Source organism: Ambystoma mexicanum, chromosome 4q (assembly GCF_040938575.1).
Source record: "Ambystoma mexicanum isolate Mex_15411 chromosome 4q, UKY_AmexF1_1, whole genome shotgun sequence".
NCBI classification, from domain to species: domain Eukaryota; kingdom Metazoa; phylum Chordata; class Amphibia; order Caudata; family Ambystomatidae; genus Ambystoma; species Ambystoma mexicanum.
The window spans coordinates 1302533290-1302559754 of record NC_090928.1 but is presented as its reverse complement, the minus strand read 5'-3'; the positions used below and the strand labels follow the sequence as shown (position 1 = coordinate 1302559754).

General features: G+C 45.3%; 1 pseudogene; it reads right to left on the bottom strand.

The window, feature by feature from the left end:
* The window catches only part of LOC138467393 (zinc finger protein 208-like), a 419830-nt pseudogene that overhangs the window by 145637 nt on the left and 247728 nt on the right, over positions 1-26465 (bottom strand).

Here is a 26465-nt window from a genome sequence, read left to right as displayed (position 1 = left end):
TTCCAATTCTCAGGGGACCTTTCTCCCTAGCCAGTCGTAGGACAGCGTCCCTGTCCCTGTAGTTTAACAATTTGGCTATAACAGTACGGGGTGGGGCCCCAGGTCTAGGCGGTGGGGCGAGAGAGCGGTGGGCCCTCTCTACCAGAAATTGAGATGAAAAGGCCTCTTCCCCAAGGAGGGATTTCAGCAAGTCCTCGATCCGAAGCTCCATTGGGCCCTTACAGAATGATTCTGAAAGGCCGACAATGCGGATATTGTTCCGCCTGGAACGAGATTCCAAATCGTCGCATTTGCTACGGAGTTTGTCAATTTCCCCCTTCAGGAGGGTAATGTCCTGGGTATTTTGCCGGGTGGAGTCCTCGTTCAAACCAATTCTACCCTCTGCTTCGGTGATCCTGGCACTTTCCTTGTCTACTCGGGTCTTCAGTGAACCAATTGTGGATACAATGTCATCGAGCTTGACATTTATGGCCAGGAATCCGCTCTGTACCGTGGTGAGTAGGTGGTCGAATTTGGAGTCCTCCGACAGTAAGGATGTGGTGGGGGGCGGCGGATCCAGACTTACAGGAGGTGTCTGCGAACTGGTGAACGAATCCATAGGGCCGGTCTTTCTGCTCTTATTTAAGTTCTTGCTAGGCATGATGTGGGGTATGAGGGAGTCTGAAGTTCGTGCCTCAATGTGTCGCAGTAGGAGATTTGTGCAACATAGGATTTGTCTAATGGCACTGGTGTGGAGCAGCAAAGGGATTGGGGGCTGACCCGTGGAGGGGGCCGCAGTGAATCAGAGGACGCTGACCACATCCACCATGGGTCGTCCAGGGGCCCGCCGTATTATATCAGGCGCATTTTGTCTCCCCAAGTGTACACGAAGGATGGCAATGCCCAGCTCCAATGCAGGATAGTAACATAATATGTGCAGGTCAGTAATAAACAGGTTGCTTCTCAGCCAGCGCTGATGTGAGTTACAGGAGGGTCTCCCCTGCACTTCCTTCACAACGTGGGGGCAGGGCAAGCTCCACGATGGGCCCTCTCCTAGCCAAGTGTTTCGTCCGTAAGTGGCGGGTGTGCCAGCCGGAGGGCCCAACGACGCCGCGCAGAGTATCGGCGGTTCAAAGATATCCCTCAGTATGTTTGTTTTACTGCTCTCCCACGCAGCGGCGCAGGGCCAGACCCGACAACCCACCAGGGCTCACAGATCGCTACGTCGGCGCCTGCCCGACCACGTACCTGTGGGGCAGCGCAGTCTCCGCTCGCCCTCTCAGGCTCCAGGGCAGCGCCAGAGGTCCGCCCTCTCGTCTCGCACCGAAGGATCGGGTCCGGGAAGTCGGGCCGCAGCTCAGCGGGTGCCCGTTCACGTCCACAAGGGCCTCAGGACAGGAGTACAGGGGCGGTCCCCAGCCGCGGCTCTCGCGTAACAGCCCGTGGAGCTGCGTGGCGGCCCGGGCGAGCAAGATCTCATCCCTCACTCGTTCGTGGGCTCACAATGTCCGATTTCAGTCGGGATTTTGCAAATTTGCGTGTGTTTGCAAATTTCCTCTGTGGTGGTGAAAGAGTTAACAGTTTGGAGGCTCGGCCGCCACCGTGATGTTTCCAGCGAAGTAGCGGCCTGCGAAACTGAATGCGCAGAGAGCCTCAGTGCGGCGTGATGGTCTCTGACTCTGCGGTGGTTCGGTACAGCAGCGGGAGCTTTAAGGATAATGCAGACTCAGGAGGGCACTGACGTTGATGATGCAGCATGCCGTGAGGTTACCTCGTCGCCATTGTTAGATGTTAACCAGAAATGAAGTCACTCAAATATGACAGGCTTATAAGAAAGCATGCAATGAAAACAAAACGAAGTTGAATCAGGATGTTGACACTTTAATCATTAGGCATGAACTGGCGCAGGAGCGGACGCTCTGCCTACTACAACAACATGTGGGCTGCAACCCACATCACAACTGAAATGGGACAGGGTGTCCCTTCACAACGTTAATAACAGATAGAGGACATTAGATTGCACTAAACAGATCACAGTAAACCACCGTCTGGCATGGTCTAACCCAGATCATCATGAGAAATCCTATTAGTCACACCCTCCAGGATATTGCAACATGAACTGGCACATTTTTGCGGCATGAAATGGCATATATTGCAGCACAAACCTTTATTTATTGCAGCATTTTTGCAGCGCATTTTTTATTGGCTGGAGGATGTAAGATTGGCGCATTGCAGGAAAAAGACAGTGCCCAAGGCTACAAGCGAGCCAGTGTGTCGTTATATGTACCTTTTGTATCAATTTAATAGGAAGAGTCCCAGATATCTCTGGCTTGGCAGAAGAGAGTTTGTTTTGGCTATGTTTTTGGTTTAATGTGCATGCCTATTTTATATTATTGATAGTATTGATCATTATCATTTTTAATGCTGGAAATATTCCTCTTCTGTGTTTTCCAAGCACCCACACACCTCTCTCACCAATACACCTCACACTTCTCACCAATTCCCCATCACAACTTGCATTTCTGAACCACTCACTGTGTCATACACATACTTACTGCTGTGTTACACTGCAAAGTCACAATTTGCACTCCCCAGTCCCCACCACACTCCAAATCATACTCCCAACTCACACCTTAGGCCCCCCAATACCTCATGCACTATCCAGTCCTTGATTCTTTCGTGCTACTTCTGCATCCTTTCTCCAATTCGATTTCACTCTTCCCTCCTTTCTCACAATCTGCAGCTCACTGGCTCTTTCCGGCCTACCGCTCCCTCTCTGCTTGTTGGCCCAGTGCTCCCCCTGAGCCCATGTTCCCTCTACTTTCTGTACCTCCGCTCCCTCTCTGATGTCTGGCCCACCACCCCACTGCTCTCCCTCCGCTTTCTTGCCTACCACTCCACATCTCACCCCTCACCCTCTCCTATCGCCTGTCCCTCTCATATTGTGACCATTTGTATATTTTTAAAGATTTAGGCCCAGATCCTCAAATAATAGGGCATCTAAATAAAAAAGAGCACAGGATATACTATTTTTAGAAAACCCATTTCTGGAAACGAGCAGGACGCTTTTTATCAAAGGTGACCTGCCCATTTCCACAGTGCTGAGCTGTGGCGCAAATGATGCGTGGCTGCTGGCCAGCCCCCTTGATTACATTTGTGTTGGAAGCGCTCTTCCAACAATTTCCTAGAGGCTCCCAGTGCATTTCTCTGTGACAGGCCTTTAAGGGGCCTGCCACTTTAAAATGCAACCCAAAAAACGCAATTTGAGGATCAGAAATGCCAGTGAGACAACAGCGGTTCATAACTCTTCTGTCACAACAACAAACATTTAAAATTCTAAATTGTATGACGGGTTAGGAAGCTACTAGCATGCAGTGGCACAAATCGCGCATGGGGTTCCCCACAATCTCTGCACAATTAAAAGCGCTTCTTGTTTGTAAATTTAAGATGCGCTTAAATGTGCATAAACAGCCCCTGATTTGCGCGAAGGGGTGAAAAGGCGCATCTTACATGCTCACATTCACATGCCACAGTGGATTGGGCTGCTCCTTTGCGCATTTCATTTCTTGCGTCAAAAAAAGTTTTTCTAAAAATAGTCCTTTTTGCAAAAACAAAAAATTGCCATTTTTGCGCTATTTTAAAAAACTGCAGTTTTTGCAGCATTCTGCGGTATCGCAAAATCGATTCAATCTGGAGGGTCTGATTAGTAAATGAGTGACCTTTGAGCATTGTGGTCAGAGGTCACCATAGTAATTTATTTCTGTACAGTCTGCACTACAGTACAACACACAGCACTCTCAAGTTTCTTGTGGCCTTTGTAAGAAGGCCATCTATTCCTGTTTTTTCCCTTAAGTTCCTGGGATGTTGTAGTATCTCATTGTTGAATCACTCTGGGGTTCCATGCTCCATGTGGCACCTTCCACATAGCTGTAATGAGGGTGGAACATGGAACATGGAACGTCAGAGGAAAGATGCTTAAGAGGAATGTTCCAATGGTCATTGGTTGTTGTGTTTGTGATAGAGCCGGTGGGCTAATCCTTCTACTCAAATAAAACCATTATTCATCTTCCATATGGTATTGAGTGTACATCATTTTCTTTTTTTAAAAACTTTATTTTTGGTTGCATATCACAGCTATCTCGCTGTGAAACTCACATATTCTTTACAAACATGTTATGTACATCCAGATTTGCATCAGTTGTTCCTGATTAATATTATATTTCGGGCATACAACATCATAGGTACAAACAGATAGAAGTGTGCATGAGGGGAGATAAAGCGCTACATAGGGTTGAAGAGCATTATAGTTCGTTTACACTGTCACTATCAGAGCTGTCTGTATCCAAGGAATCTTCGGCTAGATACGTCCTGAGCGGTGCCCAGATGTCTTTCGGCTTGCATGGGGCGGGTAACAATCCCACATACCTTTCTTCACATTCATTCACGTATACCAGTGTAGAGAGAAATTGTTCCAATGTCGGGGCCTGTGTACTTTTCCATTTCTGTAGGATGCATTTCTTTGCAACTGCACAGGCAACATTAAATAATCTCCTAATTTTTTCCGAGACCTTTCCAATGTCTCCAAATAGGTATTTCGGGGGGTTAAGGTTTGCAGGGATTTGTGTGATGCTTTCTAGGGTATTTGCTACTTCACTCCAGAATTTTGCTACCAGAGGACAATCCCAGTACATATGGAAGGAGTCTGCGCCAGGGGCGTGGCATTTTGGGCAGGTATCAGGCACATTAGCGTAGCACTTCGCCATCTTTGCCGGTGTGAAGTGTAGTTTGTTCAGGATCTTGAACTGTATTAGTCTTAAGCCCGCATTTAACGATATCTTTTTGGATAGGAGACAGTATCTGGACCATTTCCCTGTTTCAATAACAGTGCCCATATCTTTTTCCCAAGATGACTTAATGGTATTCAAGGTGTCCGTATGCGTCTGGACTAAGGTATACAGTTTGGACACCCCCGTGCCAGTCTGGAAGTGCAAAGATTGATAACATGCATGCTCTGGAGGTTCATCTGGAAATGTGGGCCAGCGCTTCTTGAACGCTGCTTTCATTCTGTGGAACTGCAAGATTGTTAGGGGAGTCTCACCGACCGATTCTGCGAAATCTTCGGGAGTCACAAATTTACCGTTTGGGAACATGGTTTTCATTGTGAAATCATATTCTGGGAGCCAACCTTTTTGAATACCAATATCATATGTGGGTGCGATGCCTGGGAAATTCCAAAGCGGGGCTTATGAGTCGTAGGGGTCATCTATGCCAAGTCGTTTACTGATTGCATTCCATGCTCCGATCGTGCAGGAGGTTGGGTCAAATTTGCAGTCATCTCTATGTCTTTTCGAGTAGATGATTGAACGCAGGTCTGTTGGGCGGACTGAGTGGCGCTCTATGGGTACGTGTGGTGTAGTGTCCGAGGGGTCTTGCCAGAATTTCACATAGTGGGCTTGTGCTACTTGACAATATAGTTTGAAATCAGGAGCCGCGAAGCCACCCTTTTCATAAGGTTCGACCAATTTGGCCCAGCTTATCCTATTTGCCCCCCCATTCCAAACGAAGGTTGTAGCCATGGATCGAAGGTTGTCGAAAAATGGTCTGCCCGGCCAGATGGGGACGTTGCAGAAGACGTAAAGGAGCTTAGGTAACACGGTCATCTTGAGCACCGCTATAGGCCAGCCAGGGATATGGGGAGCTTAGCCCAGATCTGGAGTTTTGAATATATGATTTGTAGAGTGGTCTCATGATTATCTATATATAGAGAGGTGCTGTCACGGGAGACCTGTATTCCCAAATATCGAATGTGTTCAGGAGCTCATGCGAGACCAAATGTGTTTGTGGGACAGGTGGTGGCATTGGTCAATGGAAAGATTTCGGATTTGGTCTTATTAACTTTGTAACCCGAATGTAGGGTGAAATCATTTATTACGGCCAGTATAGGAAGCAGGTTTTTCTCAGGTTCTCGAACATATAACAGAGCATCGTCAGCATACAACGAGATGGCTTGGTACGCCCCTGACATATATATGCCTCGGGATTCCTGTTCTGCCCTAACTGCAGCCGCCACCGGTTCAATTGTTAGAGCGAATAGTATAGGAGAAAAGGGACATCCCTGTCTTGTCCCTCTGTGTAATGAGATTTGGTTAGACAGTGTTCGGTTGGTCAATACCCTGGCTTTGGGTGGCGAGTACAGGAGCCCAATACAACTGATTAAATAAGGGCCGAATCCAAATTTATGGAGAACCTCAAACATATAGACCCAAGAAACTGAATCGAACGCTTTTTCTGCATCTAGGGATATTGCTACAGCCTGCGCTTGTGGTTTAATCTGTGCTAGAATGCAAAACAGTCTACGCAAGTTTAGTGCAGTGGATCTAGTGGGTATAAATCCACATTGGTCGGGATGAACCAGTGTAGCCATCTTAGGAAGCAGTCTATTGGCAAGAACTTTTGCGTAGACTTTGGCATCCGTGTTTATCAACGACAGGGGACGATAAGAGGAACGATCATGGGCTGGACGTCTAGGCTTCAGGAGTACTGTGATAACAGCATCTGTCATTGATTCTGGGAGCGAGCCAACCTCGATGGCCTCTTCCCATATACGGGTGAGGACAGGAGCAAGGATCATTGAGAAGGATTTGTATAACTCGGCACCTATCCCATCCGGGCCCGGGGTTTTTACCTGAAGCCAGTGATTTGATTTCTTCAGTTATTTCATCACAGGTTATAGGCTGCTCGAGGATTTGGTTGTCTTCCAAGTTTAATTTAGGGAGATCAATCTTACTCAAGTATATTCGTATTTCTTCTTGTGTACTACTATCATAATTGGAATATAGGTCAGCATAGTAGCGTGAGAATTCGTCATTTATCTCTTTCTCGCCACTGACAACTGCACCTCCCTCTGTCAAGATGCTCGCAATTGGGGTATGGGAGCGTTCATTGCGGAGCATACGGGCTAGGAGGTGACCTGCTCTGTTACTCTCCCCATATCTGCGTGCACTGATGGGAGTGGCCATGTATTGTTGCTCCTTGGTCGCCAGATCGTTGAACGTTTGGAGATGTGAGCTGATGTCCGACAGGGTATGCCTGTCGTGTGTCATACTACACTCAGTTTCGAGTATCTGCAAGCGCGATTCTGTGATGTCTAGTTCGTTTCTCACGGCTTTAAGGAGACCAGTCATCTTGGACATCAAAATACCCCTCACCCACACCTTAAACGTTTCCCATAAAATCGCCCAGCTGTCTACGGAGCCCTTGTTCAACTGGAAGAATTCCTCTATGTCAGTGTGGAGAGTCTCCACGACATTCGGGTCTTTTAATATGTTGAGGGACATCCTCCATCGTTGTGTTGGGTGATCTATGCCAGGGAATAGTATGGCCAAGGTGACCGGGGAATGGTCTGAGAGCGTACGGGGAAGGATTTCGCATTGTTCCGTGTAGTTGACCAAAGGGGACGAAATTAGCCAATAGTCTATTCTAGATTCAATGTCGTGCACTGAGGAGTAAAATGAGTACTTCCTCTCAGTGGGATGGATACCCCTCCAGGCATCAGAGAGGGTGAACTCTTCGAGGGCGTGTCGTATAACATTTGCCGCTTTGGTGAGAGCTCTAGGCCTACTGGAGGACCTATCCAACGTAGTATCGAGAATAGTGTTTAGATCTCCTCCCCAAAGGACCCAGGCGTTAGTTGTAAGGCCTATCGTTGCAAGAAGCTGTATATAGAACTGCGGATCATCGATATTCGGGCCATATGTGTTTATCAAAATGAGTTTTACCCCAGCCAAGCTACCCCAGACCACCACATATCTTCCCTGTGGATCTATCCTGCATTTTTCGGTGGAGAACCCCAAGGAGGGGTGTATCAGTGTGATGACCCCTCTACTCTGAGAGGAATATTCCGTGTAATGTCTATTGCCACCCCATTGCCTAAGTATTTTTTCGTGTGTGTGGGCTTCAGTGCATGGGTTTCCTGGAGCATTACAATATGCGGATGATGTCTATTAATGTATGCGCCCACCTTACTAGCCTTTGCTCTGTTATTTAACCCTCGAATGTTCCACGTGATTAGTTTCAATCCTAGCCCCTGGGGTATTCTAGTGGTTTGTGCCATTTGTACTCGTAGTGATAACATTCAAGGATGTGGATATTCCTAGAAGGAGGGACAGCGAGCGAACCAGTGAGTGCAATTTTAACCAAAAGTAATCGATAACCAACTAAGAGAAGCTTTGTGTCGAGTGCCCAACAGGGGCATGTTGAGGCCTCAACAGTAGCCTCTAGAACCAGGTGGCAACCCATATCGCCATAACCCACCCCCTCCCACATCATCAAACCCAACTTGATGATGATCCCTTTTCTTATTACTAACTTGTGGGAGAACCCAAAGAAAGGGGTCGTGCGCAGCAACACATCCGGCTACATTCAAGGATCGAAAGCAGAGGTGCGTCTCTGCCCCCCCTCGATTCCATTGCCATCGGCAGTTCACTTGTCCCCCAAATTATCTGGCCGCTCGTTGTAAGGTGAGTATTCAGGCTACACCGGTTGTTGCAGGTCATCATGGTCAGCACTCTGCCTCCCTGGCGGAAGGGGTATCGAAGCTTCCATATAGGACAGGGCGGCTGCAGGGGATTCGAAGAAGTGCGCTGTTACGCCATGTTGTATTCGGAGTTTAGCAGGATACAGAAGGGCATAGGGGACCTGTCGCAGTCGCAGTTGACGTTTAATTATTTCGTAGGACCGTCTTTGAGTCTGGACCCCTGCTGAAAAGTCCGGGTAAATATGGATGTGATCATTTCCAATTCTCAGGGGACCTTTCTCCCTAGCCAGTCGTAGGACAGCGTCCCTGTCCCTGTAGTTTAACAATTTGGCTATAACAGTACGGGGTGGGGCCCCAGGTCTAGGCGGTGGGGCGAGAGAGCGGTGGGCCCTCTCTACCAGAAATTGAGATGAAAAGGCCTCTTCCCCAAGGAGGGATTTCAGCAAGTCCTCGATCCGAAGCTCCATTGGGCCCTTACAGAATGATTCTGAAAGGCCGACAATGCGGATATTGTTCCGCCTGGAACGAGATTCCAAATCGTCGCATTTGCTACGGAGTTTGTCCATTTCCCCCTTCAGGAGGGTAATGTCCTGGGTATTTTGCCGGGTGGAGTCCTCGTTCAAACCAATTCTACCCTCTGCTTCGGTGATCCTGGCACTTTCCTTGTCTACTCGGGTCTTCAGTGAACCAATTGTGGATACAATGTCATCGAGCTTGACATTTATGGCCAGGAATCCGCTCTGTACCGTGGTGAGTAGGTGGTCGAATTTGGAGTCCTCCGACAGTAAGGATGTGGTGGGGGGCGGCGGATCCAGACTTACAGGAGGTGTCTGCGAACTGGTGAACGAATCCATAGGGCCGGTCTTTCTGCTCTTATTTAAGTTCTTGCTAGGCATGATGTGGGGTATGAGGGAGTCTGAAGTTCGTGCCTCAATGTGTCGCAGTAGGAGATTTGTGCAACATAGGATTTGTCTAATGGCACTGGTGTGGAGCAGCAAAGGGATTGGGGGCTGACCCGCGGAGGGGGCCGCAGTGAATCAGAGGACGCTGACCACATCCACCATGGGTCGTCCAGGGGCCCGCCGTATTATATCAGGCGCATTTTGTCTCCCCAAGTGTACACGAAGGATGGCAATGCCCAGCTCCAATGCAGGATAGTAACATAATATGTGCAGGTCAGTAATAAACAGGTTGCTTCTCAGCCAGCGCTGATGTGAGTTACAGGAGGGTCTCCCCAGCACTTCCTTCACAACGTGGGGGCAGGGCAAGCTCCACGATGGGCCCTCTCCTAGCCAAGTGTTTCGTCCGTAAGTGGCGGGTGTGCCAGCCGGAGGGCCCAACGACGCCGCGCAGAGTATCGGCGGTTCAAAGATATCCCTCAGTATGTTTGTTTTACTGCTCTCCCTCGCAGCGGCGCAGGGCCAGACCCGACAACCCACCAGGGCTCACAGATCGCTACGTCGGCGCCTGCCCGACCACGTACCTGTGGGGCAGCGCAGTCTCCGCTCGCCCTCTCAGGCTCCAGGGCAGCGCCAGAGGTCCGCCCTCTTGTCTCGCACCGAAGGATCGGGTCCGGGAAGTCGGGCCGCAGCTCAGCGGGTGCCCGTTCACGTCCACAAGGGCCTCAGGACAGGAGTACAGGGGCGGTCCCCAGCCGCGGCTCTCGCGTAACAGCCCGTGGAGCTGCGTGGCGGCCCGGGCGAGCAAGATCTCAGCCCTCACTCGTTCGTGGGCTCACAATGTCCGATTTCAGTCGGGATTTTCCCCACAGGAGTCCGGATGTGGCGGGAGGTAGCCCAGTTATTTAGGGAGCTCGACGTACTCTGGATCCGGGTGAAAGTGTTTACAAGGATTCATGCCGGAGCGGAGCTCTTCGGCTATGCGGCCATCTTGTTGCGCAGCAGCGCCCCCTGAACCGAGTGTACATCATTTTCGATGTCATTTTGTTTCCTATTTAGATTTTTAGGAAACTACAAGTCCCAGAATTCCATGAAAAAACAGTACTGGAAGCCTTCTCACACATGTCCAGGAGAAACTTGAGAGCTCAGCATACAATTTTTCTAAGTATATGTTTTTGATTTTATTGCCTAACCTTTTGGGTTATGACATCTTTTGTTGTTACCATCACTGGAACTTTCAATCCACACAAGCATTGGCACAGAGGATATGGGGGGGCAGAGGTGGCAACTGCTCTATTGTCCTAGAGCAACAGGGATCGGAACATCACGCAAATCTTGAAAGTTTCAAGGAGAAATTCTGTATCAGCGTCCAGTGAGGGAAAAATGTGCCATTTTAGAGCTTTGCATGGGGCTTTTTACTTTTGGCTTCTATGTGGCTGTACACCTGTATGAAGACACTGTTGCATTGGAGTACAGCTAGGATGTATATTGCATATGAGGAGGGACACAAAGCCTGTAGGTGTTGTTGGATCATTTACCCACCCATTGGCTGTCCATGGCAATGCTAATCCCTATGGCCATTCCCACCCACTTCCTGCCCCTCCTGCGGAAAACACATCCTCCTTGGATCCCTTTGAGCTATTTTTAACAAGCAGTAAAATGAAATGTTCTTGAAGTGCCTGCTAGTATTATTTCAAAGCAGTCTTCTGAGAGCTAATGGTTTAATTGGAGCACTACAATACAGGTATAATAAAATGCCTTACCAAGGCTTCCTTCAGTCTCTTGATTTATAATTAGTATGCATGTCTTTTCTGAAGTCCTGCTAAAAAACAAGCAATGGCAAAGCCATCAGTTTTGGCTTGTGTATGGGTATTAGATAAGAATGTGCCAGTCACTGCTATTATATGCTCAGGTACTGTCACCATATTGCAGCTGCTGCCATTAAGGGCCAGCTACAACCATTACAGCAGTGCCTGGCAAATGCCTACACAAAAAACCAAACAGTTGACATTACCATTGGTCATTTATCCCAGCTGCTGCCTGCCTCTCTAAGAGCCATCAGGAAGTCAATGCTCTTCCTGCAGGCCTCTTGAACATCACATTATTTTCTTCTTCACACAGCCTTTGTTTCCAGTGGTGTTCCGCTGTAGAAGTGGCTCAGACCTCTAAAACATTTCAGCTCGGGTTAAGTCATAGTGCGGATGATTCTTTTAGGGATTTCAATCTGGCGACACACACCTTGGTCTTGGCCTAGTATGTAGCGCACGACTGTGATGCCTTTCTCCTTATTTTATGCAAATTCAATTTGAGATGGTACACAACTCGTATCACACCCCCTTTTTCAAATACCCCGGGTCACAATGGACCATGAACCAGGCTGGTTGGTAAAAATGCAAGCTTTATTTATTTATTTGGAATCAAGACACTTGGTTACCCTTCTCCTAGAAAATATACACAGAACAATTGAATAGGAGCACTTTTTGATTTAGAAAAGATAGCACCCAAGTTAAGATTTCCCCCTGCAATGTTACCTCAACCCACAGATAATCGAGGCAGAAGACAGAACAAAAATCTGACCTTCCTTCACAGAATAAGGGGCGAAAACGGACTTTAAACCCTTGGCAAAGGCCTAAAATAACACTCGAATTTTACAAATAATTAATTCATGTGTGGTTAAATTATAATATACATATGTTTTATCACAATAGCATGTATGTTATATCAATGGCAATCACAAGGCAATGGATCAGCAAAAGGCATACAATTCGAAAATGAGTGGAAAGTTTAGCGCATGCTGCAGCCAAATGACATGTGGGAAAACGTGCAATTTTCTCAATTCCGCTTTAAATTACCCAAACGGTTTTTAATAAAAACAGGTGAAATACTCTGATTTGGAGTGCAGTTATTGGGCTGGGGAATAGATATGTATCACAGGGACAATATGGAGGTGAAAATAGGTCTCTAGCTATGAATCTGGGTGAGTTATGCAAGATATAAAAAGGTGCGCTTTGAGCAAAATGAAGCCGTGAAATAGGAAAAGAAATCAGTTGTGACAAGAACGTTTTTTCTTTAAACTAGAGTTTCAGACTACACCGCCAAAGAGGGACACAGTAAGATCCAAGGTTGATGTGTGAATTCAACTTTACTACCCCAGCGTCTAACCCTAAGCAGAAACCAGTCTGATCACTCAAAATATGACTAATGGCTTAGGATTGCACAAGACAAAATTGAAAAGAGATGGCGCTAGCACTTAAAAATTATGGACAGGTTACAAGGATAATTCTAACAGTTTCAACAAGTTACCAGGGTAAAAATAGGATTGCTTAGGTAGTGGGATAGAGACAAAGGCAAGACAAGGTAGGCTATGTATTTCTATGGGGTAGGGATTATGCTCACAGTCCACTTTGAGTTTTGGGATTTTTGGACAGTCAACAGGGTCTGGTCATCACACGGCTGGCGCGCCTGGCAAAAGACAGCTGGGCAAAGGCAGCTGGGCAAGGTCTGGTCACCGGGTAGCGAACAGCTGGGCAATTCAGGTCACTGGATGGTAATTCCCCTGGCAAAGGACAGCTGAATGGCAGGATTGCAGTGGGCATGCAGTTAATGGGCAGCAATCCAGGCTGGTTCAGGATGCTTCCCAAAAGAATACCACAGCTTGTGATAAATGGAATTTATCTAAGAATACAACATGAGTATAACACGGAAACTCCTCCCTACAACATGGAGGAGGCTCAGTCTGACCACAGCAGTCCAGTGTTTCTGACGCCCAGTGACGTGCCGGGTGTCCCGCCCCCGTCACACACAACGCTTATCTGGATACACGGAACGTCCCTCAATGCGTTGCTACTCTCCAGCCACGCTCTGTGAGTTCGTCTCTATTCTTCCTGAATTACTTTTCAGAACACTTGGGGAATAGGCAGGGATTCTGGATTTCTAGCCCTCATTTATTGTGGATTCTATTCTCTCCTTAGTTCAATCCCGGGAGAACTCCAGATCTATCCCGGCTGTTTTCCCTTTCACTTGCTCCGCGTCATGGAGATACCGCGTCTGACACTCAGTGCACAGTAATCGGGTAGGTGCCTCTGGGAGTTCTCTCTCTTAGTATTCAGGGCCGTTGGGATATTTCCTTCTGATTCTCCTTTTCTATATGCTTCCAACAGTCAGAGCTACGTCCCGGCTAGGAGAATAGTATCCTCTTCATTTCCAGTCCCGGCAGGCTTCTGGACCTACAATATCTTACCTCCTTCTCTCTCTAAGGGTAACAAGTGTTTCTTACTGATCCTGATAGAGTTTCATTTCTGTGCCTTTCCTTTATTTTGTATCTTGAAGCTATCGGTTCCTTATTTCTTAGTTGCAGTCTGGTGCCATATTTCTTCTTGCATCCCTTTCCCTGACCACTTCCTCCGTCGTTTGGAGCATTTTGAGTAGCATATCAGGGTAAGCTACGAGTCCTAGTTTAACCACCCCTATTCCTTTGACATCAGGGAACAGTCCTCTTTAGTGCATTCTATTACTCACTTTTCATCTTGTTCTTTGACTCTTACGTAGCACTTACCAACCAGTCCTCCTGGAGATCAGAGCACTTCGGATCAGAGGAAGAAGGAGTTTGACTGGGATCATTGAACTCTAGCAGCTCTTCCCTGCAGAGGGTTTTTCCCCTTTCGGGGGGTTTTCCCTGGAGGTCTCACCACGGGCCGTAGCCTTTGGTTCGGGCCAGCAGAGGGATTTTCAGGTATTTCCCCATTTTCCTGTGGTTTCAAAGAGATCTGCGCAGGGGAAGAATACAGGTGGGTGAATCTAGATTGTGTTTGAACCTTGGAAAGACAAAGATATTACTAGTTATTACAGCTTTCCCCTCTGGTTCTTTGGGATTTCAGAATTGAGGCATTGCTGCAAGGGTCAGCAATGCTTAGGCCTTGTAGTTGGGATCAGCAAGGTGGATGGAGCAGATCAAGAATGCAGCGCAGGAACTTCAAGAAGAGTGTGTCTCTGGAGTCTTGTCAGGGACTCTTATTTATAATGCATAGTGACATCATCAAAGTATATGGCTGGGCAGGCTTAACTAAGCCCACCTCGAACCGACTGGATTGGTCAGGGGTGCTAGTCCCTACCTCGCTCTCAACTGGTTGAATTTCAAGGCAGAATGTCAGATTTATGATTTGAGTTTTACAATGTTCAAAAACCTCCCACAGTTACTTTAGCTAAAATCAGATTTTGCCACAAATGGTACATTTATACAGTTGAAGTCTCTTAGCAACTTGCATAAACAGGTTACATATTTTATGCAGACCATTCCCCTCCAACTTTGAACTCTGTGAGACATTGTTTTGCCCTTCTAATACATTTTGGTAATTTTGAGTATGAAATATTCAGCCTAAAATTCTGTAACTTTATACACGTGTGTGGATTATCATAAGGAATGTAAGTATTAAAATTTGCAATGGCATCATGGAAACTATCCTTATAATCCCCAATTCCTTGCCATTTCTGTACCCAAGGTGTCAGTGAATTCTACAATGTCTCAAATTATAAACCATAAATTCACTTGTAAACTGTAAGATTTTCACATTCCTGCTGCAGAAATAAAAGTCTTTACATATTTATTAATAAATAGTCTTTTGAGGCAAATGTTCAATCTGTTCCCCATGTGTGGGCCTGCCTTCCAAGGCTACCCCCTTCAGGGGCAGGGTCCTCATGGAGATTCCCTTGAAGCTTCCTGTAGAAATCACAACGAAGTGTGACTTTCTTTCCACATGTCCACGTCCTGGAAGTTCCATTGTCAGAGGGCTCAGCCCAGACCAGATTCTGTCCAACCTAGTAATTATCACAGAGGTGTTAGTATCTACTGAGAAGGGCCCCTTTTGTCTCTGTCATCCTCTCTGCAGAAACTTGAGAGTTTATGGTGGTTCCCTTTCTTTGGGGGAAGCCTTAGCTCTGCCAACTGGAATAACCTGTTTTTGGGAGCTTGCAAAATCTAGCCAAGGCAGTTTAAACCCTTTATTTTATTTATTTTCTGGTCCCAAATAAAAAAAATAAGCCTGTTGAATAAACAGCCCATATGTGTTTCCCAGCAGCCAGCCCCTTCACATTGCTAGGCACAGACAAGCGTTCACTAAATATTTTACTTTTAAAACAGGCATTTTTTTTCTTTAGTTTGCACAAGCCCATTTTGACACCTGGGGTGAAAGCTGGCATTACTTTTTAAATTTGGTTTTTGCATCTGTCTTTCAAATATGGTTCTATAGCTTTGGTCAGCTTTTTTTTTACCCAACAGTCTGTACAAGGCAAAGGTCTCCATGAAATTGGCATGTGCACAGAAAGCTATGATTTCTTTTCAAACAGTGATTTTGCCGCTTGGTAGCAAAAGTTAAGCGCTTCTCCGTGCTGCTGAAATAAAGCTTTTGTGGATTTTTCTCAGATTTGGTTTGAGAGGACCTGTCATTCAGAAGTCATGCTTGTCTGCTGGAGCGCAATGTGAATGTGTATAAGCATAGCAGGGTCTTATTAATAACATGTTGTGATAAGGAATCAGAGGAAAAGAGCATCAGAGCATCATTTTTAAATGTGAATAATTCCCTTTTTCCATGGTACTTTGGTCTAGCAGCAAAACAGCGCTGCTTTTTCACTCTCTTTCCTTTGTATATGTAAGAACACACTGGCACGCTCCCTCAGTGTGCCCCTTTGTTCCACCCTGCTCAATGTGTGCTTGGCAAGATGCAGCCATCTTTTTGTCGCTGCAAAACACAGTTTTGAGGCCATTTTGCACACAGGAGCCAGCACAGCCATTTTACTGTTTCTGCTGAAATGCAGCTTGGTGATTTGGGGAAGTACAGCTGAGTTGGGTCAATATATCCCACAGTTGGTTATGCATGCTTTACAAAACAAGATGGATGCTTTGTCAAGTGGTGACTTACAAGCAGGTGGGTATCATAAAGGGTCGGTTGGAAGGTGTATACATTTTAATCTTACTAAGACCTTAAGGACAGTTTAATGCAATCTTAGGTTTTCTAATGTCAGGTTTAAAATGATCGATCATTCTAAGGTTTAGGCTCCTATCATGTTGCATTGTAGTACTCATAGTATAGCATTTATAATGTCAAAAGCAATGCAAAATGACATGCTTGGATTTGCAGAGAATGACTTTAGAGCTGTTTACGTATATTTTTTATATTCATGAGTGTAAATAAAGTAATTACCCTAGATGAAAAAATTGGTCAGTGATTTATCTGTATTTCTAACTTTGGTGAATTTAGAATTTTGATGTTGCTCAGATTACTTTGCATGTGGATAACTGTTGTGCGACAGAAGGGGAAAAGATTACCTCTTTCATTCAAACTGTTTCATCCCACGGGAACATCTACACATATATGTGGATCCCCAGAGAACTCTGTGCAATTTACATACATATGGCAGAGTTCAAGCAGGCCGTATCTAAACATTTTTGATAGTAACACCTATTGTGCTGCATTCTCATATAGACACATTAAAAAATAATCTAATTTCTTTAAGGTTCAGCACGTGCACTGCAATTACAAATATCTCCCCATAGAGAACATTAACTGCCGGCACCCATGCACATAAGCGTAGAAATATGTTAAATGGTCAAATCCTGTTTCAGCGACTGTGATTGTAATTCTTATTAACAATAAAAAACTACCCTGGCAGGTTCGCCACCCTGTGTGGAGCAGCGCAGCCAGCCTGGGCAGCGATTTGCACAAACGATACAGAAACAGCTCAGACACAGCTGCATCAAGTCATGCTCTGCTTGCCCCTGAAAACCTGACGTCCTCTGCACACCGTATGCAGGGCTGAATGAGTCACGTGTCAGGCCCGTCGCAGGAGTGCGACAAAAAATCAATCCAAATAAATGACTTAAGTTAACAAACAAACCTGCCTAAACAGGAGTCCATGGACAGACTCGTACACACAGATACATGCTTCTTTCACTGGAGCTCAGCAGTCTGGTGTCCAGGGCCAGGCTCTGAGGCAGCAGCCTGTGGAGCCATAGACCTGCCACTGTAAATTGGGAGGATCAAACACTGAAATCTGTAGCCGGTAGGACTACAAAAAAAGCAGTAGCCTACCACCTGAATCCGTGGGGTTGGCAAGTATGCACTGTTTTCGCTTAGTCTCCTTCCATGCAGGTGCGTGTGTGTATAGCTGCCAGTTTGACATGTAGAGAAGTACTGTTTTTCCAAGTGCATGCTGGGACTTCTAAGATCATTCTTACAATGAGAAACAGGAAACTACAAGTCCCTGCATACACTGGGGACAAACAGGACTGGCTTGAATTGTCACACATGGAATACTGATTTTCCATACTAACGTTATATAAAGTCAGGATTCTATTAAAGACACTGAGGCGAAGGATTATACTCACACTACTCTGTACTTTTCTCGAGCACAATTAAAACAATCAACAGGATCGTGTAGGCCGGGAATGCTTTTGAAGCTGCCGTGCTCAGCGAAGTTGAATTACTGTGTCTACTTGGATGTCATTGTTTTGAACTTCATTTGCATATTTTTAACATTTTAAAATTCTGAAGTCAACTTTTTAAATTCTGTGCTTGTTGAAACATTTCTATGTGAACTCACAAGAATATTTAGCTCTTTTTTATTGTTTAATATCATCTATAACCAGCTCTTTCACACTAAAGCTATTAAAGACTAGTGGGGGCTCAGTTAAGCACGGGCGTGGAACTAGACTACATTTTTCCTAAGCACCAGCGCCTGCACGCTATGTGACGGTATCGGCTAGCTACACAGGCCATAACTGGCCCGGGCCGCAAAGCCTGTTTGGTGTCTTCGGCCTGGTCGACGGTCGGTGGAACCGGCTGTCCGATAAGGAGGAGACATCACAGGTTAGCTATTATGGTAGGTTGTTGAGCTGGCACCTTTATTGGAACTATCTTCCTTCTGCTATTGTAACGAATCATGGGCAGCTCCTAATACTCCGGGCCACTATGTACTCCTGCAAGCTGTTATTAGGGCTGAGGGGTTCCTGGGAGAAAAAAGGGGTCTACACATGGGTAGACTTGTATGATGGGGGCACCGTCAGGGAGTTTGAATCATTGCAGATGGAGGATGATATACACACTGGTCAATTCCTATGGTACCGAAAGATATGCGAAATAGCACAAAATAAATGGGTCACTTGGCTTGAAGAACCCGAGACAGACCCCCTCACGACACTACTATACAACTTAGGCGAGGGACCGAAAACGGTCTACCAGATATACAGCCACCTCAGTAACACCCCTAACCCTAGAAGTGGGGAAATTAAAGGAAAGTGGGAGACAGAAATAAGACGAGAGATCACAGATGGGGAATGGGACAGAGCACTAACATTTCCCAAAGCAGTGTCTAGAAATCACAGGTTCCGATTGATACAACTGAACATGCTACACCGCACATATCTAACCCCATGCAAGATGGCGAAATTCAACAAACAACTACAACCCAATTGCCCCTGGTGTGGGGCAGATAAGGCAGACCTACTTCACATGTTCTGGGAATGCACCAGGACACAGTCTTTGTGGGGGAAAATAAAGCAGGCATATGAAAAAGTGGGCGCTTCCAGGTACAGTTGGTCCCCAGATGAGTGACTCCTGGGAACATATCCCAGACCAGCCAAACTCAAACACTTGGTAAAGCTAATGGACTTAATGTGTATACTGGCTAAAAGACATATCGCAATGTCTTGGAAAAAACCTGCCGGGCCGAGGTACAACGCATGGTACAATGAATTGGAGAGATGGGTCAACGCAGAAACAAAGGCATGGGAAGATAGCGTTACCAGATCCACTGACGACTCGAGCACGACACTGGACGCATGGAAGGAAATCACGAGAAACATATTTCACCCCTCAGAAGCCCCCATGAACAAACATAGACTGGACTACACAGAACTATAAAAATACAACAATCTTACAAGAGGGACCCGCAAAGACCCAAACAGACCTCTGGCTGCCCCGGAACCCGCCCCCGCCACTCCACCACCCCACTCTCTGAGAAGCATGGGACTAAACAACATAGTCAAAATCAGGAGACAGTTAATGTTGTTAAGTTACTTTTAAAAAAAAGAAAAAAGTTACTATTATGAAATGCTGATAATTTTGTAACTAATGGCACACTTAAAATGACATGAAATGTTGTATAATAACAAATGCCAATAAACAAATTTAAAAATAAATTAGGGCTGAGGGGTTCGTTGGGATCTATTAGTCTACTTACTCTGAACAAAATTAAATTCTTAGGCATTGAGAAACCTAGGAATATATCTAACACACTCAATGGTGCTACTGGACATACTCTTAATGTTTGCCTACAAGGAGCACTAATCAATGCAAGGTCTGCCGTAAGTAACGCCACAGCTCTGTATGATCTTTAAACTGCATTCAATTTGGACTGTATTTTTATCACTGAAACATGGTTTAAAGCCAACTTGGTTTCTTCGTTTCATTTATTGGATCGGGGTTGAAAGACTGAGGTAGAAATGTTCGAGGGAGAAAAGACCGAAGATTATTTGTGCGAAATAACCTTTGGTCGTTTCTAGCCTGAACATTTCTGACTTGGCCCACGCCCCTACCCACACCCCCAACACACCCCCACCCCCAGCCCCCTACTTACCTTGCTTCACACTCACTGTGTCCCTGCGACACCTGTTCCCTTTCACTTCCGTGATCGGGAACCGGCGCCGCAGGGTTCTTTCTTTTTTTTTTTCAGGACTGCTGCGGGAGACACCCTCGCAACCCCCACTCACAATATAGTGAGCAAGGGTGCAGGGGACACCCCTGCAGCCCCCAGCACTGAATGCCTGATCTGGACGAATTTTACGGCTGTTCAGAATTTTCGAACTGCCAAAATTCGGCCAAATCACGCATTCAATCATTTTTTATCGGTCATTTTGACTGATTCCCATTTATTTGCACCCCCAGGCTTCCTGATAAAGTTCCAAAATCGGGATCATTTTTAAATCAATACTTAAAGTTACACACTTTCATGGTCTAAAATAGGATGAGAAGTCTCAGGTTGTTTATTGTAACTTTTCTACCTCAGCAAATGAGTCCATGGGGGTACTCCTCTGTTATCGGCCGCCGGGCCTACTGAGTCCTTTTTTTAAAAATGTGACCTGTCTCTTGCTTCTGAAGCAGTACAATGTACACGATTACTCATTCATGGGGATTTTAATGTATGGTGCAATGAAAAATACAGATTCTTAAGATTGAGCGAAATACTAATAGCCCATGACTTAACGCTGTTAAGCTTTTCTGCCGCACATAATCTGGGTCACTGTCTGGATGTAGTCGTATACAGGGGGCTGAAAGTGCTTTATCAGAAAGATATGTGAGTCAGTTGGTCAGATCATCAGGTTGTGTTTTTTCCATTCCTACTGAGAATGTTGACCCACTGAAAAGCACTCTAATTTTGGTTTGTCTCACAATAAGAGGGCTCTTCATGCTATCACGGGACCTCAACTAACTGCAGGATTACTACCACTCACAACAGTAAAAGATTGTGAACAATACTATCAGATTAATATATCATTACTGAAGAACTGAAGAAAGCAACGCCAGGGCACCTCTGAAAACAAAGCAGCAATACAAATAATCCTTGGTTCTCAGATTCCTTAAAATAATTAAAACAGAATTACAGAAGGAAAGAAAACATTTGGCTGAAAATCAAGGTTCCACTTTCTTGGCAAAATCGATATATGGAACTATTTGCTTTAATTAAGAACCTTTCCTTCATCTAACTTACCACCGTCCTATACTCTGGTCAATGAATTCAATGCTTTTTACAGAAATAAGGTTACTTCCATTCGTATGAACATTGACTTGCAAATTACTACTGGAGCAACCCACTGTTTGATACAGGAACGCTTAACGGTATCCACCTCCAAGTCGCCTGTCGTTTCCTTCCTACTGGTAGACCTGGGGGATATTGAAGCTCTGATTTGTAAATTGAAACCTACAAATCATGACTATGATCCGATCCCAGCATACATCGCGGTGCAACATGCCACATTTCTTAAATTCTTCCTGACAGATTTTGTGAACGCTTCTTTAGGTCAGGGAATGGTTCCTCAAGAACTAAAGAGATTGGTTCTTATGCCTCTAGTGAAGAACAGACTCAGGACCATCAGGTGTTGGGAAAATATCGATCAATTGCAGGCTTGCAAAGATTTTGGAAAAGGTAGCCCCCTGCAGCTTCAAAACTATCTGGAAGAAAATACCATTCTGGATATCTTCCAGTCAGGTTTCAGACCTGGTCACGGGACTGAGACTGCTTTGGTGGCCATGTGGGATGATATTCTAAAGGCCGCTGACGAAGGTGAACTGAGCATGTTGATCATGCTCGATTTGTCAGCGGCCTCTGACACAGTCAACTTTGGTGTACTGCTGACTAGACTTTCTGAGGTTGCCCAGGTTTCGGAAGTTACATTGAAATGATTTTCTTCCTTTCTAGGGCACAGGAGCCAAGTAGTCAAACTTTGAGGATTCTACTCTGATGACCGTCCCAGTACTATGTGGAGTACCACAGGGGTCGTCACTGTCCCCAATACTGTTCTGTGTCTACCTAAGACCTTTGATGGAATTTTTCTACAGGTTTGATTTAAAATATCATTCCTACGTGGACGATACACAGATCTATGTCAGATAAAAATCCTCTGTGGAGGCGACAGATCATGTTTTAGCCTGTGCTAATGCTATCAAAGACTAGATGATTGAAAGCAAGCTTCAGCTTAACCCCATCAAAGCTGAGGTTATAGTGTTTGCTCCTAAAAATTATCTCAAGGACTTCCATAAGACCTTATTTTGTCCTGCACTTTCTGATGCAGCCACCCCCTTCTCTATGTCTCAGAAGTAGTCAAATCTGTTTCCTGCCAATGTAAGCTCTTGAAACCTATCTTGCTGCTTATTTCTGAATCAGAGTGTGCGGAGGCCGTGGGGACCATGGTCAATTCCAGACTTCACTATTGTGCCACTCTTCTGCTAGGTGCACCAGAGGGCCAATCACAGAATGCCGCTGTCTGACTGGTGTACAATCAGCCAAGGAAGGTCCCATCTCCACATATCGGAGAATACTGCACTGGTTACCGGTTAAGAAAAGGATTGAATTCCAAACACTATGCCTTATTTATAAGTGCATTCAAGGAACAGCTCCCTGGCATCTAGTGTCAAAATTTCAGCTCCATCAGCCATTGTGAGTTTTACGTTCATTTGGCCAAAATTTGTTGGCAGTCCCCTTTTCTCACGGTGATACTAAGGGGGCCAGTGTTTCTATGAGGGGCACCCGTCTCTGGAATTCCCTTCCATTTGAACTGTGAAATACTTCCTCTATTGCTGTTTATCATACAACGCTGAAAATATATTTGTTTCAATGATTTAGGGGCTTTGTGACTACATCAGAGCTGAGTAAAGGTAAATAACATCTGTGCCTTGATGCAGGTTCCCTGCTTGTTTCCAAAAGGATATGCTCATAATAAATGTGTAATTAATCAAACATTAAACATAAACCATTGCAAAAAACTACATTTCCCAAGAAAGCATTATTTTTGTAGTCTGTTTATGGTTGGTTGAATTATTATCCAAATTACTTTCTCATCCAATCCTCTCCCCCTGTGTCTATAACCCTGGCTTCCTTCCTCTTTCCTTGTCTGTCTCAAAACATTAACTCACACGCCCCAACCGGTTGACGCTGAAACATAAAACCTTCCGTCTCTGCTGTTCTTAGGAACCTGAGGACTTATTTTCTCTGCCTGTCAAAAAACATAAACAGAACCAATCTGAGGCTAACCATGATAGGGCGCGCAATCGCATGATCAAAGTCCTTCAAAATTAGCCTTGTTCAAGATAACCTCCAATTGTCAGAGCAATCATACACCATGCATCGATTGACAGGGTGGGATAATCCTTCGCCTCTGTTTTTTTTATTTAGCATTTTTATAGTGCTCACACAGCCCGCAGGCATCGAGGCGCTGTTACAGGAATTGTTTTTTTTTAGTTGCGTAATTTTTTTTGTTGTCTTAGTTGCGTATTTATAACACGCTTAAATACCCAGAGGTTTTTAAGCGCGGACCCGGGTTTGAACCTGTGTTGCTTCGTGTCATCTTGCTTCCATGACGAACACGTTGCCGCTGATCTATCCTCCCGGGATCTGTGTCTTTAATAAAATCTTGACTTTCTATAACGTAAGTGTAGAAAATCTGTATTCTGTGTCAAGACCAAAGGCTCGGATTATGCTTGTTCAAAGCTTACTCACCACCAATGACATTTGTTCAATTGGTCAGAAATAAAAGACTTTAAAAGTTGACTCTTTTGACCAATCAGCTGACTGTTCCTATGGTGTAAGCTTTCAAGGCCACTGCTCCCCTAACTGAATGAGGTCCGTAGGATCTGATTTCAATGCAAGCTTGTTACATGCTCCATCTTACCCACCTTACTAGGGTTGCTTATGTTACTGCTGCAAAAGGCCTCCGCATTGCGATAAGCAGCTGAGTGACTCCTGATGGTCTAAGACTAACTATCATTGCTTCATAAGTCTTCAGACAACGCACCGGGCAGAGCCTCGCTTGATCTGGAAATGCTGTGTACGAGACTGATTTAAGACCTGTCTGAGTTCTCTTTTTAACATAAAACGTGCCCCCAGAGGGAGTAAATGATTTTTGGGTCCACTTCGAATGCTCTAACGTCTGATACCCTTTTATAGGATGCGGGGCAAAGCAGTGTGGTGTGCTTCGTGATGATGTTTTCCTCAAGTGCGGTTCATTGTGTGGCCAATTACAGAAAAGATTAATCACTTCATTTACATCCCACGCTGAGAATACCTGGGCGTTGGGGGTTGTAAAGCCATACTCCTCTGAGGAGCATGCAAACTAACGGGTTTTCCCCTATTGGGAGACCTTCTATCTTAGGGTGTTCTGCAGTTATAGCTGATCTACAGGTATTAACTGTCCTGTATGCTTTCCCCTGGGCCGCCAGAGCAACCAGAAAATTCACTACATGAATGATATTTACTCCAGTGGGATGTATGTCCCATGCCACACACCGGCTCATACACCAGCTACTGCATTTTGACCAGGCTGATCTGTAAGCTTTCCTGGTGCCTGGAGCCAATGCCTCTTCGATTGTTAGGCTGAGTCTTGCTTGATGTCCACGGAAGTTGCTGAATCCCGACAGACCCACGAAAGGTGTGAGGTGCTCAACCCTGTCAAGTACGGTTAAACATCCAACACCACTGGGGGAAAGGGGAAAGTGGAGAACAGGGGCGTTGCTAGGGGGGGGCTAAGGGGGCTATAGCCCCTGATCTTTTGGTTGTAGCCCCGGATAGAATCTCAGGAGCTACAGCCAAAAGACTAGCTAGCCCCCAGTCCCAACAGTTCCGACATTAGCTTAGCCCCGGGTCTTTTCCAGACCTAGCAACTCCCCTGGTGGAGAACATAAAAAACTGGAACAGATTCTCTGGTAAGTGGTACCTCGGGAAATCTGCAGCAAAGACAAATGAAATACCATCCTGCATAAGCAACAGTTCTACAGATTAACTAAACACCCTACACACTCACAGTTACTGCAGCAAAATCAAATGAAATACAATCCTGCATAAGCAACAGTCAGATTAACTAAACACCCTACACACTCACAGTTACTGCAGCAAAGACAAATGAAATACCATCCTGCATAAGCAACAGTCAGATTAACTAAACACCCTACACACTCACAGTTACTGCAGCAAAGACAAATGAAATACCATCCTGCATAAGCAACAGTTCTACAGATTAACTAAACACCCTACACACTCACAGTTACTGCAGCAAAGACAAATGAAATACCATCCTGCATAAGCAACAGTTCTACAGATTAACTAAACACCCTACACACTCACAGTTACTGCAGCAAAGACAAATGAAATACCATCCTGCATAAGCAACAGTTCTACAGATTAACTAAACACCCTACACACTCACAGTTACTGCAGCAAAGACAAATGAAATACCATCCTGCATAAGCAACAGTTCTACAGATTAACTAAACACCCTACACACTCACAGTTACTGCAGCAAAGACAAATGAAATACCATCCTGCATAAGCAACAGTCAGATTAACTAAACACCCTACACACTCACAGTTACTGCAGCAAAGACAAATGAAATACCATCCTGCATAAGCAACAGTCAGATTAACTAAACACCCTACACACTCACAGTTACTGCAGCAAAGACAAATGAAATACCATCCTGCATAAGCAACAGTCAGATTAACTAAACACCCTACACACTCACAGTTACTGCAGCAAAGACAAATGAAATACCATCCTGCATAAGCAACAGTTCTACAGATTAACTAAACACCATACACTCTCACAGGTACTGCAGCAAAGACAAATGAAATACCATCCTGCATAAGCAACAGTTCTACAGATTAACTAAACACCATACACTCTCACAGTTACTGCAGCAAAGACAAATGAAATACCATCCTGCATAAGCAACAGTTCTACAGATTAACTAAACACCATACACTCTCACAGTTACTGCAGCAAAGACAAATGAAATACCATCCTGCATAAGCAACAGTTCTACAGATTAACTAAACACCCTACACACTCACAGTTACTGCAGCAAAGACAAATGAAATACCATCCTGCATAAGCAGCAGTTCTACAGATTAACTAAACACCCTACACACTCACAGTTACTGCAGCAAAGACAAATGAAATACCATCCTGCATAAGCAACAGTTCTACAGATTAACTAAACACCCTACACACTCACAGTTACTGCAGCAAAGACAAATGAAATACCATCCTGCATAAGCAACAGTCAGATTAACTAAACACCCTACACACTCAGTTACTGCAGCAAAGACAAATGAAATACCATCCTGCATAAGCAACAGTTCTACAGATTAACTAAACACCATACACTCTCACAGTTACTGCAGCAAAGACAAATGAAATACCATCCTGCATAAGCAACAGTTCTACAGATTAACTAAACACCCTACACACTCACAGTTACTGCAGCAAAGACAAATGAAATACCATCCTG